This window comes from Cibotium barometz, chromosome 52 (genome assembly GCF_041138505.1).
Source record: "Cibotium barometz isolate CiBa-2024 chromosome 52, ASM4113850v1, whole genome shotgun sequence".
NCBI lineage: Eukaryota > Viridiplantae > Streptophyta > Polypodiopsida > Cyatheales > Cibotiaceae > Cibotium > Cibotium barometz.
Window position 1 is genome coordinate 38,960,108 of NC_141097.1, and position 19,825 is coordinate 38,979,932.

Consider the following 19,825-nt stretch of genomic DNA (forward strand, 5'->3'; position numbering starts at 1 on the left):
ACTTCCCTGTCCCCTTGACATGGCAGGAGTCGCCGGGCAGTCTTTCTATGCATAGAATTTATATCTAATGAAAATCACTCTTTTATAATAATAATAAAAATAACCAATATGCATCTTTCTATGCATAGAATTTATATCTAATGAAAATCACTCTTTTATAATAAAATAAATAACCAATATGCATCTTTCTATGCATAGAATTTAAATCTAATGGAAATAACACTTTTAGAATAAATATATCTACTATGCATTTTTCTATGCATAGAATGAAAATGACACTTTTAGAATACACAAACGATAGGGATTATTCTTTTAGAATAATAAAAGATGAAACTTATTTCACAAAATTTTAGAAAATTTTGCCATAACCTCCTTTGTATGGCTGACCATTTTTTAATTTTTCCTACTTTAATTTACTTAATAATTAACCCCAATTGGTTTAAAGCACTCTAAACTAATCAATTTTCACTTTTAAAAGAGAAACAATATGAAAAGTTTAATTCCAACTATTAGATCAATTTACTAGGATAAAGAAGGGTTGATTTTAAGAATGAGAGAGGGGGAAAGCCTTTCCAACAACAAGGCATAGCATCGATTTATCATTTCAACAAAACAAAAATTAGAAAACCATTAAAAGAGTAAAGAAAAATATAAGATTTCTAACTTACATGAATTCTGAGATCTTTCCTTTGGCTTGATGGTTTGAGGGATCTACTCTTGTTTGCAACAAGAGTGGCCACCAAATCTTTAGAAGAGGGAATTGTCAAAAACTAGTGAATTATTAAGAAATTCATAGTTCTTGGCTCTTGGGAAGAGTAGAGTAACAGTGCATAAAACACTATTTTCTATTTATAGGAAAAAGTGAGCTCCTAACCAAGAAAACTGATTCTAGAATTTTCCAGATCAGTTTGTGGTTCCTCCAAGCGACCCTGGCCGTTTCCACAATCTTTAACCTGGCAAGAGCCATCTTGCTTCTCTCATTGTAGCCAGTTACATCAAAGTATTCCTCCATTGCCTCAATCCACTTTTCCACTACTTTTCACCCTTGAAGGGACCAGGTTGGAGATCTGTGCAGGGCTTTTTGAACATCCGAATCTAACTCTTTGTCATCGGTTAGAGGATCCGGTTGCCTTGCACGGGCCGCACGCCTCATGATTCTGACAAAACGAGATTTTTGTCAACTTAACTTTGACAACAGATTTATGATTATTTAATTTTTACGATTTATTCTTTAAACAGATAATTATTTTATCATACTTCATGAAACAAGATTAACCATATTCACAATCATGAAAACAATTTGGATTTTTTTGCAAAACAATTTGGATTGTTTTGCAAAACATCATTTATTATCAAAAGTTTTTGATATATACATAGAGCATCACGGCTCCCCAAAATCACTGTCTCAATCGTATACACATAAAGAAGCAAAATTGCGAAGGAGACATGCCATGGTACACACGATTCATTACAAAAAGAGGTGCTATAATTCTATCTCTAGGGATAAAGCGGCTAAGAAGCCTAAAAACTCGGCATGAAGTTCTGAAGTTCCTGGGTGAATGATTAAAGAGTTGTACATGCTGAACAAGTCCTAGCCTTATCAGAATCATGGCTAAGGAAATATTTTGCCTAAGCCTCTGACACTGACTAGTACTGACATTAATACATCGTCCTCCACAGAACCACATATACCGACGTCGCTCTCAAGGAAATATTTTGCCTAAGCCTCTGACACTGACTAGTACTGACATTAATACATCGTCCTCCACAGAACCACATATACCGACGTCGCTCTCAAGAGGATCAAGAAAGTAAAGACTCTCAAAATGACGCGCAAGTCTCACTCTGCTCACTCGGGTCTCGTAGCAGAGTTGATGAGGTGCTCAAATGCAAAGGCTATCATATCCTAACTCTAGGAGAGTTCAGGAATGCCAGATAGATTCGGGGTATCCATCTATAAATTCCAATTCAATTTATGAGTTTTTAATTTTTGAAGTTCCTTCATCATAATATTAACAAGCGAAAACATTATTTCCTAGATTTATTTTAAAATCTTTAAGCAATTTCTATTGCTGTTACGTAAACTTACAACAAGGCTCTAATTACCAACTGTGAGATCCCACTGCCCCCTCTGCGCACTGGTGGATTCTCGGTGGTGGATTCTCGGATGGTAGCAGCAGCGAAAGTAGCTTCCTCTTGCGCGGGGCGGGGTTTCTCACTCGGGGTCTCGCCCTCAAATGTCCGGGCATGAGACTAAGCTGGTGGTCATTCTGAATACCGAAACCGGGAAAATTTTCCATGCCAGGAAAGCGGGGACGATTCCATAATTTTTATTATCTTAACGAATTCTTTTAAAGAGGTCAAGACACTGAACTAACCTTTATTTGAATAAACCAGATATAAGGGAAAGTATTACAGACTTAACTTGAAGGGATCAACGCTTCTTTCCTAATTGAATCAGTCACAGCCGTTGATCTATTCATTTGAGAAGTCTTCAGGCTTTTAATTAACTACTCGAGTTCTAAGCGTAATCCTATTAATCAATTTTATTATTAAAACTCTACTGATTCTAGCCTAACCCCATCCGGCCCAACCGCCCAACCACTGGAATAGTAGAACCAGACAAGTACTCACCCACCCATAATTGAAGCCTTTCTTAACTTTTGCTTTAGAATACAGATACTCACACACTCCTCTTTAAACTTTAATTTAAAAAAACAATCCATTGACAAACAATTACAGGTTACAGATGTCATAACTCAAAATTTCCATTCAATCCTTGATTCTCACAAAACAGTATCCAGTAACAGATTATAATAATTTTATCGTCATCATTCATATATACATCTTCCACGACATACGCATGGGTGTCCTAAGTACCGCGAGCCCGTGCATCGCCTGGTCAGAACCCTCCAGGATCCACCTTAGGTGTCCTGGCACTTCACTCAGGGACCGCTTCGGCCCTCGCCCATCGTACCAGAAGCACACCATTTTACACCATATGCACGCTGGTCAAGACCTGGGCAGGTTTTTGCTGCGTGAGCTATCCTTTGAACACTCCCCGCCAACTGTTGCAACCAAACTTCCCTTAGAAAAACACATATACCAAATGCTCCCTCCAAACATTTTGGCGTAAGACAGTCCTTTAAGAAAACAAGGTTTCTATGCAAGTTTTTAGTTTTGATTTTCTTTTGAATACAATGGATATATCTTAATTTCGTATCCCAAGACTTCTAGATCACAGGTCTGGATTCCCAAGCAGAATTCCTCGATTTCTGTAATCTTGATCCTCAGATCAAAATCAAAGGTCTCAACTTAGTTTCAGATTCGGTGGGTGATTTGAGTGTAGATTACTGAACTGGTCACATCGTCTATTCTTGAAACTGACGAAGGAGTTATGTCTTGGTCATAGTCTGATTCAGGTTTTTAGACTGGAAAGGTTCTCTCTAAACTCTCTTTATCGAAGGGTAATATTTCAATTACTACTTTACTGAATTTCATTCATTGAGTATTTGCTTAACTGAATTCAAAACTAATCACACGAATTCTTATGAGGGATGAATTAATCATTTAACTAAAATTTCGACTTCGATAGATTTTTTCAATTTTCTCATTATCATCCTAGAGAATATGAAACGGTAAAATTTTCTTTCACAGAGTATTTACTTAATTTATTTACCCATATTCATGGGATTTAAACAAGGATTAAAGATAACTCTTGTTTTGATAAAAAGAATTCTTTATGAATCTATTTATGCATAAAATCTAACTTCTATGGAAAAATCCTTTTATGCATCTATTTATGCATAAAAATCAATATTAGTGAAAGTAACACTTTTACAATAAAAATTTTCTTTTATCCATCATTTTATGCATAAAATTCCATTTTGATGAAAGTAACACTTTTATAATAGAAAAATATTCTTTTATTCATCTATTTATGCATAAAAATCTATTTTGATGAAAGTAACACTTTTTTAATAAAAAAATATTCTTTTATGCATCTATTTATGCATAAAAATCAATCTTGATGAAAGTAACACTTTTATAATAAAAATATTCTTTTATGCATCTATTTATGCATAAAAATCAATATTGATGAAAGTAACACTTTTATAATTAAAAAAATATTCTTTTATGCATCTATGTATGCTTAAAAATCCATTTTGATGAAAGTAACACTTTTATAATAAAAAAAATATTCTTTTGTGCATCTATTTATGCATAAATATCAATATTGATGAAAGTAACACTTTTATAATAAAAATATTCTTTTATGCATCTATTTATGCATAAAAATCTATTTTCATGAAAGTAACACTTTTATAATAAAAAATATTCTTTTATGCATCTATTTATACATAAAAATCCATTTTGATGATAGTAACACTTTTATAATAAAAAATATTCTTTTATGCATAATGGGCATAAAAATCAATATTGATGAAAGTAACACTTTTATAAAATAAAAATATTCTTTTATGCATCTATTTATGCATAAAAATTAATATTGATGAAAGTAACACTTTTATAATAAAAATATTCTTTTATGCATCTATTTATGCATAAAAATCAATATTGATGAAAGTAACACTTTTATAATAAAAATATTCTTTTATGCATCTATTTATGCATTAAAATTCATTTTGATGAAAGTAACACTTTTATAATAAAAAATATTCTTTTATGCATCTATTTATGCATAAAAATCAATATTGATGAAAGTAACACTTTTATAATAAAAATATTCTTTTATGCATCTATTTATGCATAAAAAAATCCATTTTGATGAAAGTAACACTTTTATAATAAAAATATTCTTTTATGCATCTATTTATGCATAAAAATCAATATTGATGAAAGTAACACTTTTATAATAAAAAATATTCTTTTATGCATCTATTTATGCATAAAAATCCATTTTGATGAAAGTAACACTTTTATAGTAAAAAAATATTCTTTTATGCATCTATTTATGCATTAAAATCAATATTGATGAAAGTAACACTTTTATAAAATAAAAATATTCTTTTATGCATCTATTTATGCATAAAAATCAATATTGATGAAAGTAACACTTTTATAATAAAAAATAACACTTTTAAAATAACCAATATGCATCTTTCTATGCATAGAATTTATATCTAATGAAAATCACTCTTTTATAATAATAAAAAATAACCAATATGCATCTTTCTATGCATAGAATTTATATCTAATGAAAATCACTCTTTTATAATAATAATAAAAATAACCAATATACATCTTTCTATGCATAGAATTTATATCTAATGAAAATCACTCTTTTATAATAAAATAAATAACCAATATGCATCTTTCTATGCATAAAATTTAAATCTAATGAAAATAACACTTTTAGAATAAATATATCTACTATGCATTTTTCTATGCATAGAATGAAAATGACACTTTTAGAATACACAAACGATAAGGATTATTCTTTTAGAATAATAAAAGATGAAATTTATTTCACAAAATTTTAGAAAATTTTGCCATAACCTCCTTTGTATGGCTGACCATTTTTTAATTTTTTCTACTTTAATTTACTTAAAAATTAACCCCAATTGGTTTTAAGCACTCTAAACTAATCAATTTTCACTTTTAAAAGAGAAACAATATGAAAAGTTTAATTCCAACTATTAGATCACTTAACTAGGATAAAGAGGGGCTGATTTTAAGAATGAGAGATGGGGAAAGTCTTTCCAACAAGGCATAGCATCGATTTATCATTTCAACAAAACAAAAATTAGAAAGCCATTAAAAGAGTAAAGAAAAATATAAGATTTCTAACTTACATGATTTCTGGGAACTTTCCTTTGGCTTGATGGTTTGAGGGATCTACTCTTGTTTGCAACAAGAGTGGCCACCAAATCTTTAGAAGAGGGAATGGTCAAAAACTAGTGAATTATCAAGAAATTCACAGTTCTTGGCTCTTGGGAGGAGTAGAGTAACAGTGCATAAAACACTATTAAGCTTCAACAAAGAGGGAGGCTTCTATTTATAGAAAAAAGTGAGCTCCTAACCAAGCAAATTGATTCTAGAATTTTCCAGATCAGTTTGGTCAATTTTTGGACCATTTTAGGTCAGTTTAGGTTACTTTTTGGAACTAGGAGAGAGGAGAGATGAAATATCTCAATTTTTTATAATTTAAAACTCCACCACACATGTGAAATAGGTGCCTCCTTCATGAGGGGGGAATTCCCATTGTGAGGTGTCAAAAATCCTTCATGAGGGCGGAATTCCCATTGTGAGGTGTCAAAATTCCATTTTTTTAGTATTTCCTTTGGTCCTCCACTCTTCATCTTATGTGAGTATTGACTCATTTTTGGGGGGGATTTTCTTTATTTCTTCTATTTATCTTCTCCACACATTTGGATGAATCTAATTGGTCCCTCAAAACCTTTATTTAAAATTTTTAAAAAATCTGGACCCCTAGGATAAGGCCTCTTGAACAGATTCTCTTGAACAGATTATACTTGATTTCTAATGCACCTTCTGAAAATCTTTTTGAACTTTTGTTTCGGGGGAGCTTATTTTAATAAGAAGAGATATTTTTCCATCCAAAAATATTCAAAATCTGAATAACCTCTCTCTAAAATATTTTCTCTCTCTAGGCCAAAACGGTAGAAACAAGATCTTTTATATTTCTAAAGAGGGATTTGATTACAGGGGAAGATGCTGGACATCTTGAGAGTCTAGGGTGGAATCTTACAATATGGAAGGTGAGGGAATGCATGAACTCTTAAGATCCAATCACACTATGGAAGATACTATGTATGCATTCAAAGAGCATGGTGCTTTGGGACAAGCTTGCATCAAGAGAGCTTGAACAAGAAACTTATATGGAAAGTGCTCAAAAATCTACTTCTCATGAGGCCAATCCTATTCCAACCATTTTTTATGAGATGCTTATTCGCATGCTTGTGAAATAAGTTTGATTCTCTTAATCAAAGCATTCAAGACATGAGTGCTAATATTGCTACTAAGCTTGATGCTATGGAAAGAAAAATGATTCAACATAATGGGATCCAATCAACTCATGGGGATGGAAAGTAACCAACAAAAGAGCCTTATCATGAGGCTACCATGAAGGCTACTCCACATGTAAGCTTTATGGATGACGCAAGAAAGAGCCTTATCATGAGGATACCATAAAGGCTACTCCACATGTAAGCTTTATGGAGGATGTAAGAAAGTCTTATGGGGGATATTTAAAAGAGTGTTTCAATTCAACCTAGTCCTTCACATATGTATGGGGGAGCCCACATAATGCGTCTAATGAATCAATGGGCATTGGTTTGGGTGAAAAGCCAAGAGGGTTGCAATGCATGTCAGCTCAAATCAGCCCATACAAGTGGAAGAAGATGCTTATGGTCTAGATCTTGCATTGGTATCAAAGCTTAATATTGATACACATGCACACAATGATATTGACTGATATTGACACATACACATGATGGATGATGATGTATGTGGTATTGATTTGTCTGTGAGTTAGATCATATGGACATGATCTCGAGGGAAAGGATGACACCAAGCATTGTGGGTGATGATATTCCTATGCCTACCTACCTTTCTAGGGTTATGTGGATGCATTAGTAGATGCCCACATGGGTATTTGACCAGATGATATGAGCCACACGAGGAGCACATGCTAGAGTTGCTTATGCTGTATATACTAGGCTACTCTTCTAGGGATCACAGGTTTCCTGGTAGTATTCACCATGGTGTCACTAATGTATTTGTTAACCACATATCAGTTAACACATTCCTACTACAATTATGTCTGCACACTTATGTAATGATGGGCGCTCGCATTATATTGTAAATCCCATCATTTGATGAGGGAAATGCCCTAAAGATTCTCCCAAGTATTGAGCTTCGAGCAATAGGCAAGAGAATCTGTTCAGTTGGCCAAACCATAGAGAAAAGCCTTATAATTATGTTTTAGGCGCCTTGGGTCACTTACTCTCGAGCGACCTAGTGGGAAAAGGCTTGTTGGAGCTATAAAAGCCAATTTCTCTTGTTTGTAACTCATTCTCCCATTTGTGCAATAGAAGTGGAGTGTTCTCTCTCCCTCTCCCTTTTAACTCTAATCTAACATGTGTGGAGTGCTTAGGGTTAGGGTTTGGAAGTGATTAGTGCTAATCACTTGTTCTCTCTTGCTTCTTCTCTCCCTCTTGCTTGAGTGATTAGGCTACCAACACGATTGTCTTCTGGGAGGTCGATCCCACATGATCTTCGCGAGAGAGGTTACACCACCCTTTGGATTAGAGCAACCACCTTGGTGTGACAAGTGCGGGAGGAGGGTAATGACGAGCGGCTACGGTGGAGCTCTTGAGTGTAGCTCGGGCGGATCGCAAATTCCCACGATACTTTAGGGTGAGCTTAACATCTTTGGTGTTGTTGTCGGGGAGAGCCAATCCACTACTTGTCAAAGCCTTCTTTGATTCGAATCCGACAGAGTCTCCATAGCCTAGTGCCAAAGTAGCTATGGCATTCGATTTTTGGTTGTTGGATTTGTTTTTTTAATTTTCTTGTTGTTTTTGTTTTGATTTTGTGCATAGCTTGTTTTTGGGAGTAGGATTAGCAAGTGTTTAGGAAAAAAAACTAGAGATTTGAGTGATTACAAAGCTCAAAGAAGACGGTTTTTGTTTAAACTTAGAGTGTCTTTTGCTAATTTTTTTGCTTCTAAACATGTTTTATGTTTAGACTAGTTCACACAGGTCGCTTAGGAATGTAAAATAGAACCCTAATAATCCACCAAAAAATCCCCCAAAAAAATCATAAACAATCTCCTAATTTTCACTAATTATCACTAATCTACTGGTTAGTGTGACTAGTGAACTTAAAGAGAGCAAAAGTTGAGCCTAATTGCTTGCAATTGGAGTAATTGGAGTGCCTGTTCTAAACACTTGCCTTGACCTAATTCCATGCTTAGTCCACTCCCATTAGCTCAAAATTAGTGAGAATTAGCATTAATAAGGTCTCATTTGTCTAATTTTCTCTCTTTTGAGTGGGTTAATTAGAGACCTAATTAGAGAGATTAATTAGGGGTGATAACATCATTGGGTTAGCCTGAAAATTGCTAATCCACTTATCAAATCCCCATTCCTAAACTCCTCACCATTAGGGAGTAATTAGAGAGCAAAGAAGAGGGTTAAAAAGTGATTACGAGTGGAATTAAGAAGGATTAATCTTTAGTTAAGTTAGGGTACTCGCCTCTAAATTAGTTGAAAACCACAAATTCAGAGTTTGTCTCTAACTTTAGCATTTTTCCACCTACCTTGCATTAATGAGGGGATCTTTGTTGTTGTCTCCCACTCAACAACCACCTTTCCCCCAAATTCAAATTCAAGTAGCATACAAATGTACCGTCCTCCCAAAAAAAACTTTACCACAGTCGTACCGTCCTAAAGCCACGATCGTACCTTCATAAAGCCACAAACGTACGCTCATAAGCATACTAACGTATCGTCCCCCCCCCCCAAAAAAAAACTTTTTTTCGTTAAATTTCAAAAAAAAACTTGCCAATCGTACCATCCTAAAGCCACGGCTGTAGCTTCATAAAGCAACGGGTGTACGCTCATAAGCCTACGAACATACCATCCCCCAAAAAAAATTTCTTAAAAAAATCTAAAAAAAACCACGCTCATACCATACTAAAGCCACGGCTGTACCTTCATAAAGCCATGAGCATACGCTTATAAACAAAAAAAAGTACCTTCCCAAAAAAAACATTTTTTCAAAAAAAACATGCCACGGCCGTACAATTCTAAAGCCACGGTCGTACGTTCATAAAGCCACCCCACGGGTGCACGCTCATAAAGCGTACGGACATACCTTCAAAAAAAAATTCAAAAGAAAACTTGCCACAACCGTACCATCCTAATGCCACGGCCATACCTTCATAAAGCCACGGGCGTACACTCATAAGCGTCATACGTACCTTCCCCCAAAAAAAAACCCGAAAAAAATCAAAAAATTTAAAATTTCTATATCTTTAAAGGTGCTTATGCTCTACCTACCTGACCCACTAAAGTCATTTTTACACACACAAAACCCCTCAAAAGACCATTTTTCACCTTAAGGGTGGGTGCATCACGCGCCCCTCCACCTTTGATCAAGCCTGCAAATGGGCAATCTTTCTCCATGATAACATGCGAGAAAGCTATTCCACGCAATTCGCCACCATGCCAATGCCAACCCAAAGCTCATTTGTAACATTACCTTCCTCTCCTCCTCCGAGCATCAAGCCTTAGTTGTGGTACCACCCAAAGCTCATTTGTAACATTACCTTCCTCTCCTCCCGAGCATCAAGCCTTACTTGTGGTACCACCCAAAGCTCATTTGTAATATTACCTTCCTCTCCTCCCGAGCATCAAGCCTTACTTGTGGTACCACCCCCAACTAACTACTCACACATAACGCCACCGCGACCTTCTCCAGTGCCCATCTTTCCATTCCAACCATTGCCTCTCCAGTTAAACCCATTGATCATGGATAGATTTACACCAGGTCCATTGTTAGACCCTTGGAGCCCATCTACTTCGCCACCCCGATGTCCATAATACATTATCTCCCTTTGTCGATGCCTCCCATGGACCCTAAACCAATTGTGCATAGCATCGGTGCATCCACAGGGAAACCACCTCTTCTGTGTTTCCTCTGTCACCCACAAGGACCCCATAGAGTGGTTGAATGCCCTTAAAAGAAAAGCCTGCCAGTGACACCACAATGTCATGGCTGTGAAATCGACCATTACTTCAAGGATTTCCCTTTGCAATTAGTTTCTCACTCCACAATTGAAGGCATGCCATTGAATGTCATCACACGGTTGCAAGCCAAACTCAAGAAGGCCACATCTAAAAAGAAACAATGCTCTAAGCACATTGGCCAAGGTGACGATCGGGTTAGCATCCGCACCTGACTCCACAAAGACCACATCCTCCTCCTCCGCCGAGAGCAATGATCATGCCAAAATGCCACTCCCCTATGCAATCCCCCAAAAACTTACCAAATGACAAAAACGGCTGGCCACATATCCCAATGCCATCCTCAAGAAGCAACGTCTTCAGGAGGCCCAAGCACTGGTAGAGCACTACCAGGCTCAACTTGAACCACTGCCCGTTTTTGTGACCTTTACCCAATACCTGAGTGCGCGCCGCCCCCTATACCTACTCAATGTCTAGGTCAAGAACTTGAACTTCCACACTAGGTCAGGCAGGAGCCCCGCTTACACTCAAGAGGCCAAGGAAGATCCGTTCACCAGCATGACATTAACAAATGAAGATCTTTCCCCACATGCGCCTCCTAATCTTACAGTGCCTATTCCACAGGCGGCTAAGCCTAACTCCCACATTCACATCGAACAGCTTGATGTGAACAATGACACAAAGTCCGACAGTGACTCACAAGGTGCCCACACAAAATTTTCAGAGGTATTTTACCCTCCTACGGCACCCAAATCTCGACCTCCACCCCCGTCTCAAATAAGGACCACATTGAACTTCCATATACCATTATCGATCCACCTTATGATCAAGGACCTGCACCTGCAGAAGCTCCTCACATCAACACAACTTGGCTGGCCTCCTAGCCTTCCTTTCCTCCCATATCCAAATGCCCATTGGAACCTTGTTACAAGGTAATCCAAATTCATGGAATGACCTTAGCGATTGGATGGAACGAAAACTACAGGCTTAATGGAGGGAGAGAGCTAACTCAGATTCCTCGGAAGAAGCCCCATCATCTTGAACTACTCCAACACCACCACCCACAACACAAAGGTGCACCAACAATTCAAGTAAATGTGTTGGGCCACTACTTTGAAGGTGATGACACAAATGCAGCCCTGCCCATTTCCTATTACGGACATGTGGTCAAAGGCATCCTAGATGGCGGTGTTGGCATAAGCGTCCTCACACGAACATGCTAGGAAAAATGGGACCAAACAAGCCTTGATCCCACCACATTGGTGATAAAGCTTACGGACAGGAAATCTGCACAACCCCTGAGCCTATCGCATGACCTCAAGGTAAAAGTCTGTGACATAACCTTCAACTTCACATTTGTAGTCATGAACTTTCGTAACGTCACCTATGACAACATCTTGGGCAAACCCTTCATGTGACAAACACAACTGATCCATGATTAGGACACACATCATGTCTACCGCTACAAAGAGACTCAAATGCTCAAAGTAAATTTATATACCTGGCACTCACATCCCATGGCCAGAGGTCCCTTTGTCAAAGACTCTATGACCACCACCAGTATCAACGATCTCTTTGTTTGCGATGCTTTTCATCAAGCCCTTGATGACGCACGGGTGCCATACACAATCGCTTCTATCAATAGTGAGACGAAGTCGACGACCCACGACTCACTTAAAATCCTTGCTACACTTAATACCCTCCCATATCACAAACTCAGCACATAGTTTGTGCTCCCCTCCCCAATGGCTAGTCCTTTCATGAACCCTACAAGGCCCTTGCCTCGCTTAACACTATGAGTGTAAGCGTAGCTCCCTAACACAAAACGACCACTCTTTCAGTATGGCTAGATTTCCCCTTTGGCAAAAATATGCAAAGAAAATGTGCCTTGTTGTCACCAACAGCCAGCCACCATGATCTTTTTCCATGGGAAACATGGGTCTCCTAGACAAACCATCTCTTAACACTGCCCATGCCAAAATTCAATTGCCTAGTGGACAACATATACAAAGCCTTGGATCTTTTACACAAACTGCACATGCTGTCTCTATCCCATTGGCTTGTAAGTTTTATGTGGTTCCCACAGGTGCGACACATGAAGCAGTCATCCTTGGAGAAGCTAGGTCCAGAACACTACAAGTACAATCAACTCCACTAACAGCACGGCTACCCTCAAGCTTCCCCACCCCAGGGCAAAGTAACGATGATCCTCTAGGACAGGGAGTGCATCGAATCTGATCCTCTGCCCACACTGACTACTTCCACAAAGGGTACTCTCTCACCCCCAACAATAACCGGTAAGTCTTCCACTGCCCCTGGACTTACACCAAAACTAAACCCACCAAGAATATGGATTGGACTCCCGCTGAGAATGATCTTCTACAACGGTGGCTAGCCCACATCTACCCTATGGTCCACACCAATCTCATATTCTTGGAGGCATGTTAAACCCTTAGAAAACCCACACCACTTACACAAGAAAACACTCACATTAAAATTTCACATGAAATACATTTAATGAGTGTTGGGTATTTCATTCCTAAACTTTCTATTGGAAATAACCAGTTGGAGTGCAGATTTCAGTCATAGATGCAGGAGCACTCCAAGGCCGAATTATCATTGGAAAAGAGTGGATTGATGCCACTCATTGCCAAATCAATTCTCGAGAAGAAACAGCCACCATGGAAAAAATGCCACGGTCCTCTTGTGTCCTCAAGAGGAAATCCTATACACACCCTCACCCTCGACTGCCCTTCCCCTTCAATGTCCCATCCTCATCACCGGAAGTCTCCCCTTTTACCACACCTCATGCCTCACCAAAGCCGGTCAAGGCACTGTTGACACCCTCCACCAATGACAATCATGCCTCATCATCAATAATCCCCCTCAACTCTACATCCTCGACCACCCACACCGCAAGCACCCTGACCTCTTACCTTTATCATGACAATCAATGGTGGGTGCCCAAGAATCTTCTTCAGCTCAAGGTTTCTACCATGGCTACACATAACTATGGATCCCCAAACGGCCATCTCTGCCACCCAAGTGCAAGAAGCCAACTAAGCCAACAAAAACCAACCCCAAGCCAAAGCTCCAACATTGGCTAGTCGCGTCGACTGCCTATTATTACGAGCACAAGGCTACTATGAAGGCAACACTCACCTCTAGCTACCCAAGCATGCCGCCTGTGCTCATCCCCGCCGCAAAAACTCCTCGAGAAGCTGTGATGAAAGGCCCCATGGCCGAAAGGTAAGAAACCCCAAGCACAGCACAAACAACAATGCTGGGTGCCTGCCAATGTGCTTAAAGCTCAAGACTTCCATGAAGACAACACACACATGTGGCTCCCAAAGCCCCAATCAAGAGCTTGTCCTCACTATAACCACCTACTCCTTGCTCAAAGCCTCGTCAACAAAAACCCCACAAGCCTCATCAACCATGGGCTTTCATCAGCCAATGGCAATGATGGGTGCCCAAACGTCTCTTAGATGCCAAAGGCTTCAATGATGGCAACTCCATCATTTGGCTCCCACCACGGCATACCCCTCAGCAGTTTGCCCAAACCACACCAACCGAGCCAGTACCAGTCCAATCGACGAAGATGGTTTAGGATCTTGGTCAGTTGGCCAAACCATAGAGAAAAGCCGTATAACTATGTTTTGGGTGCCTCGGGTCACTTACTCCCGGGCGGCCTAGTAGGAAAAGGCTTGGAACTATAAAATTCAATTTCTCTTGTTTATAACTCATTCTCCCATTTGTGCAATAGAAGTGGAGTGTTCTCTCTCCCTCTCTCTTGTAACTCTGATCTAACATGTGTGGAGTGCTTAGGGTTAGGGTTTGGGAGTGATTAGTGTTAATCACTTGTTCTCTCTTGCTTCTTCTCTCCCTCTTGCTTGAGTGATTAGGCTACCAATGCAATCGTCTTCCGTGAAGATCCCACACGATCTTCGCGAGAGAGATTACACCACCCGTGCAACTGCCTCAATGTGACAAAGAGTGCAGGAGGAGGGTGGTGACGAGCGGCTACGGTGGAGCTCTTGAGCATAGCTTGATTTTGGCAGATCGGCAACTTCCCTTGACACGTTAGGGTGAGCTTAACAGTATTCGGGTAGCTAGGTATCTTGCGGGAGGATAGAGATGATTTCATAAAGGTCAGAACTTGTCATTCGAGAGGCAAGTGTACTCATCTCATGAGGATGATATCACATCTACCTATGTCCATAGTGATTTATCAGGGATGTATTTGATGATGTGGTCTATGATCGTATACATGTTGAGGACAACACACATGCTGCTTATATTGGAGATGACATTAGTGATGTTAGTATGCATGTGATTAATGTTATAAATTATTCTTTTATGGATATGCATGCTATGGATCATGTTTATGTGGACCATGCTTTGATTGAGTTGCAGGATGGTTCATGTGTTGATGGCATGGATTTACCCATGGGTTGGCATGATTCAGATTGTTATGAGGCATTCTTCTTTGATGTTGCCCATAGATGTTCTCATTATGATGTTGATCATGGCATGGATGTTATGTAGATCAGTTTGGGCTACATGATAAGGCATGCCATGGTGATACATCAGTTTTTTATTCAGGCATTGATTTGGATTACAAGGCATTCTTTTGTGATGCTCGTTCAAGATCTTCCAATAGGCGTCTGAGCCATATACACTTCACAGTCAATGTAAAAGCTATCCTATACTCAACTTCATAGTTTGAAGTGGCCCATGTCTGCTTCTTGTTAAGCCACAATATACATAAATCACCAAGGTGGACACTTGCATGTCATAACATCCAACCCAATCGGAACCACTAAAAGCATGCAATTGAATATCACCCCCCTTTAGCATAGAATAAGCCAAGGGAATGAGTGCCCTTGGCAATGCTTACTTTCGGGACTATGCATAAACTTTCTCCACTAGGATACCCAAAACTAAATGTGTGGCTTCATGCTACATAATAGAAAGATGAGACACTCATTGATGAAGGGATGCATCAAATGGTTCACCGAAAACCATCTGCACCAAGTATGCATTTATCTTCTCATACCATGTATGATGAGAGCCTACTTAAGGCCATATAAATCTTATCTTAACCTACATACTTTAGATTCATGTCCCTTCTCAACAAAACCACGACGCTAAGATACAAAGACCTCCTCATGTAAATCACCATTCAAGAAGGCAGTCTTGATATCCAACGGATGTACATTCCAACCATGATGCACTGTTGCCATTGCAATAACACACGTAATTGTAGTCATACGATGTATGATGAGAGCCTACTTAAGGCCATATAAAGCTTATCTTAACCTACATACTTTAGATTCATGTCCCTTCTCAACAAAACCACGACGCTGAGATACAAAGACCTCCTCATGCAAATCACCATTCAAGAAGGCAGTCTTGATATCCAACGGATGTACATTCCAACCATGATGCAGCACTGTTGCCATTGCAATAACACACGTAATTGTAGTCATACGAGATGTGGGTGCAAAGGTCTCATCATAATCTATGCCCTTCTCTTGAGCATAACCCTTTGCAACAAGCCTTGCCTTGTAGTGCTCAATGCTACCGTGAGCTTTATGCTTAATTAAGCTTATAAACCCATTTCTTACTAATGGCCTTTTTACCATAAGGCAAATCTGCTAAATACCAAGTTCCATTTTTTAGGATTGAGTCGTATTCATCCTGCATGGCATGCATCCAATGATCATTTTCATATACTTCCTCAAAGGAAATAGATTCCTCTTCATTGCTATACTACATCATAATCCACAAAAGAATAAGATGCAAAGAGAACTTGCGTGTGTCCTGTTAGGTAAATGAGTAGATAATTTGATGTCCCGCAATGTCTACACCAGCCATTTTGGCATACTCTTGGAGACACGTGTATAGCTGCTCTTTCCTCATCCACAATTGCCTCATCAATAGGCTAATATGTGGGATTTTCAACTAGTATGGGATGATTTGCATCACCTTTTTGAGCATTCATTTGCTCCACATATGGTTTTATACCATTATACAAAATTCTACTTTGTGGCCACATGGTAGAGTAAATACCCTTTGCTTTCTTTGAGCTTACTTTCTAAGTTGTATCCCATAAAAATGCATTTTACTACCTTATTATCCAATTTAATGCATTGTTGCTCAAGTAAAAGAGCATTAGCAAGACAAGCAAAAACACAAAAATGAGCCATAGAGGTTATACCTCTTTCAACCATATATACATGAAATTCCTTTGACATGTACTCCCCCTCTCGATCTATATGAAGGGTACTGACTTTACATGTAGACACATTTTTAGCCATAGAAACAAAGTGTCTAAAGCATATAAAAACCTCTGACTTTGCCTTCAACGAATATACCCAGGTGTGCCTAGAGTAGTCATCAATAAAGGTCACAAAGTAGAGATATCCCCCGATCGATGGTGTTCTAATAGGATAACATACATCACTATGTATAAGATGTAATTTTTGGACAACCCTTACTGATCCATCTTTCAGACACATTGTATCTTGCCCAAAATGCACCCCTCATATACATGTGGCCTCAAGATTTGGCAACTATAACACTATCTCTTTCCCTTTAAGGTGCAACAATTGCCAAAATTCAAGTGACTAAAGCTTGCATGCCATAGTTCCGCATCATTCATATTATGTGTCAATATCTGATACATGTCCAACATGTAAAGCCCATGGCTTAGAGTATTAAATACCATTGTGATGTTTCCATCATGAACTGTACATCTTTTATCAACAAATCTAACCACAATACGCCTCCCTAGTAATGTCAAAAACTAACAGCAAGTTCTTTTGTATGCCTGGAACAAACAAGACTTCAAAGAGAGTTGTTGTTCCACCATTTGCAACACAGTGAGCACAACCTTACCAACTACTTTCATTGGATATGAGAAGATGTTTGCACCTGTGAGACTATGCCTCGAGCAAACTCAAGGGAGGAAAATAAATCACGCTCAGTAGCAATGTGCTTGCTAGCACCACTATCAAAGTACCAATGTGCTTGCTAGCACCACTATGCCTCCTTAAGGAACAAACTCAAGAAAATCACACTGAGTAGCAATGTGCTTGCTAGCACCACTATCAAAGTACCAAACATGTTGATCTGTTCACTGACATGCATACACCATGGATAAAAGGATCATAACTACAGTATGCAATGAATGACCAATCATCTTATGCATAGTTCGTTGACTCGTGCACTTGGTGATGATGCATCAGCCACCCACAGCCATGCCTGGCTCTTTCTTATTCTCCTTCTCTAGCATTTTCTATATTCATTGATACAATGGCCTAGCTTCTGAGAGTAGCTGCATTTTCCTTTCTTCTTAGGCTTATCACCCCCCTTCTAGTAGGCATCCTTTCTAGAAGACTGGGCTGATTCTTCCTTTATCTTATAACTACCCTGAGAAAAGACTTTGCCTTTATCTTTTTAACTAGAACCAAACACTTGATCTCCCACATGTATTTTAGTTTGGTTTTGTCAAGATCACTCTTCTTACAAGAGCACCGCACCAACTTATCAAAAGTAAGGGCATTGGGGTTACCCTTCATCTCATGAGCCGAAGTGTAGATGCAAAACCCTGGTATGAATCCAATAGAGTTGTAAGACAGCAAAGAACTGTCTAAATAGGCCTCATCAATACATACAAGCTATAAATACAAGCTGCTCCCTTAGATCTTTAATCCTTATGAGAAACTCATCCATTAAATCTCCCTCATTCATATGCTCAGACTCTAACTGCTTGTGCAAGTAGGCCACTCATGCCTGGTTATGCACCTGGTAATGCGCAACAAGAGTATCCCAAATATGCTTCACAGTTTTATATAAGCGAATAGAAGAAATAATGCTCCTTTTCACTAAAAGTACCACTAATGCATATATGCATGTGCATCCCTACCATCCCACTTAGCTTGGGATGTGCGGAGGCAGATGTCACAGTTACATCAAAACTCGTATCACCATCCAAAGTACATGTATTATGCCGCTGAGCTGGCTAGATAGGGCGTGCCTTAATGCCAATAACAACATTCCAAAGCCCTTTGGCAGCTAGTACATGGTGCATTTGGTCTCGTTAAGCTTATCCTCAGTGAAAAGCATCCCAAATACATCACTGCCTACCATTTCAGTTAGCAGATAACTTATTTCTGGCAAAGAATGCAAATATCCCGACTACCTGTAGGCTCTATCAATGCCTCTTTGAATGCAACCGAGATGGCTGCTACCAATAGATCATTGATGATGACAAAGGAAACTTGCAAAGTGTATGAGAAATGGCAGTGTAGAGTGTAGAAATGTCACTAGGAAGAATGTAGAAATCAATGTCAATGATAACGATGTTGCCAAAGCTATTGATGTAATTGCCCAACACTCAGATAAGAATACATAATCTGTTTCTTATATGTAATCTCAAAAGATATGTGGAACAAGATCTTGAAGTGGTGGCCAAGTTGCTTCACATTGATGAGGAGGGAGAGATCGAATACACACAAAAAAAGTAGTGGGAAGCAGACATAAGGTTTTGAGGAACCGCACAATTGAGAAATTCCTCATTAAGTGGAAAGAGAAGACAAGTCTACATGAAAGTCTTTAACTTATTTACAAGAGTATGGGCTTATTCTTGATGACATTGGATAATTTTTGGGCATTTACTAAGGTGTGGATTTTTTGAAATTCCACTTTTTAGTGGCTCTCCCTCATATTTGGGATGCTTATCATGGTGGGATGTTCTATATGTTCATACGGTTACATACGAAGCTTGGAAAGGTATGATCATGAATTTTGAAGTAAAGTGGTTAACTTCTACTAACTATCATGGCACTTGGAATATGATTATAGTACTTCAGTGATAGCATATATGGTGATTTTGGAGACAAAATCTTTGTGGAAAGAGATGGTTTAAAATGAAGGGTTATTTTAACACAAATGTTGTAAAAATTAAATTAATAGATAATTAGGAGCTCACCTAAGAGAACCTTTGGATCATTTGTATTTTGACTGAACTACGGTCACTACTTGGAGTACATTGGTACACTACCATTTGGGCTTTCTTTCAT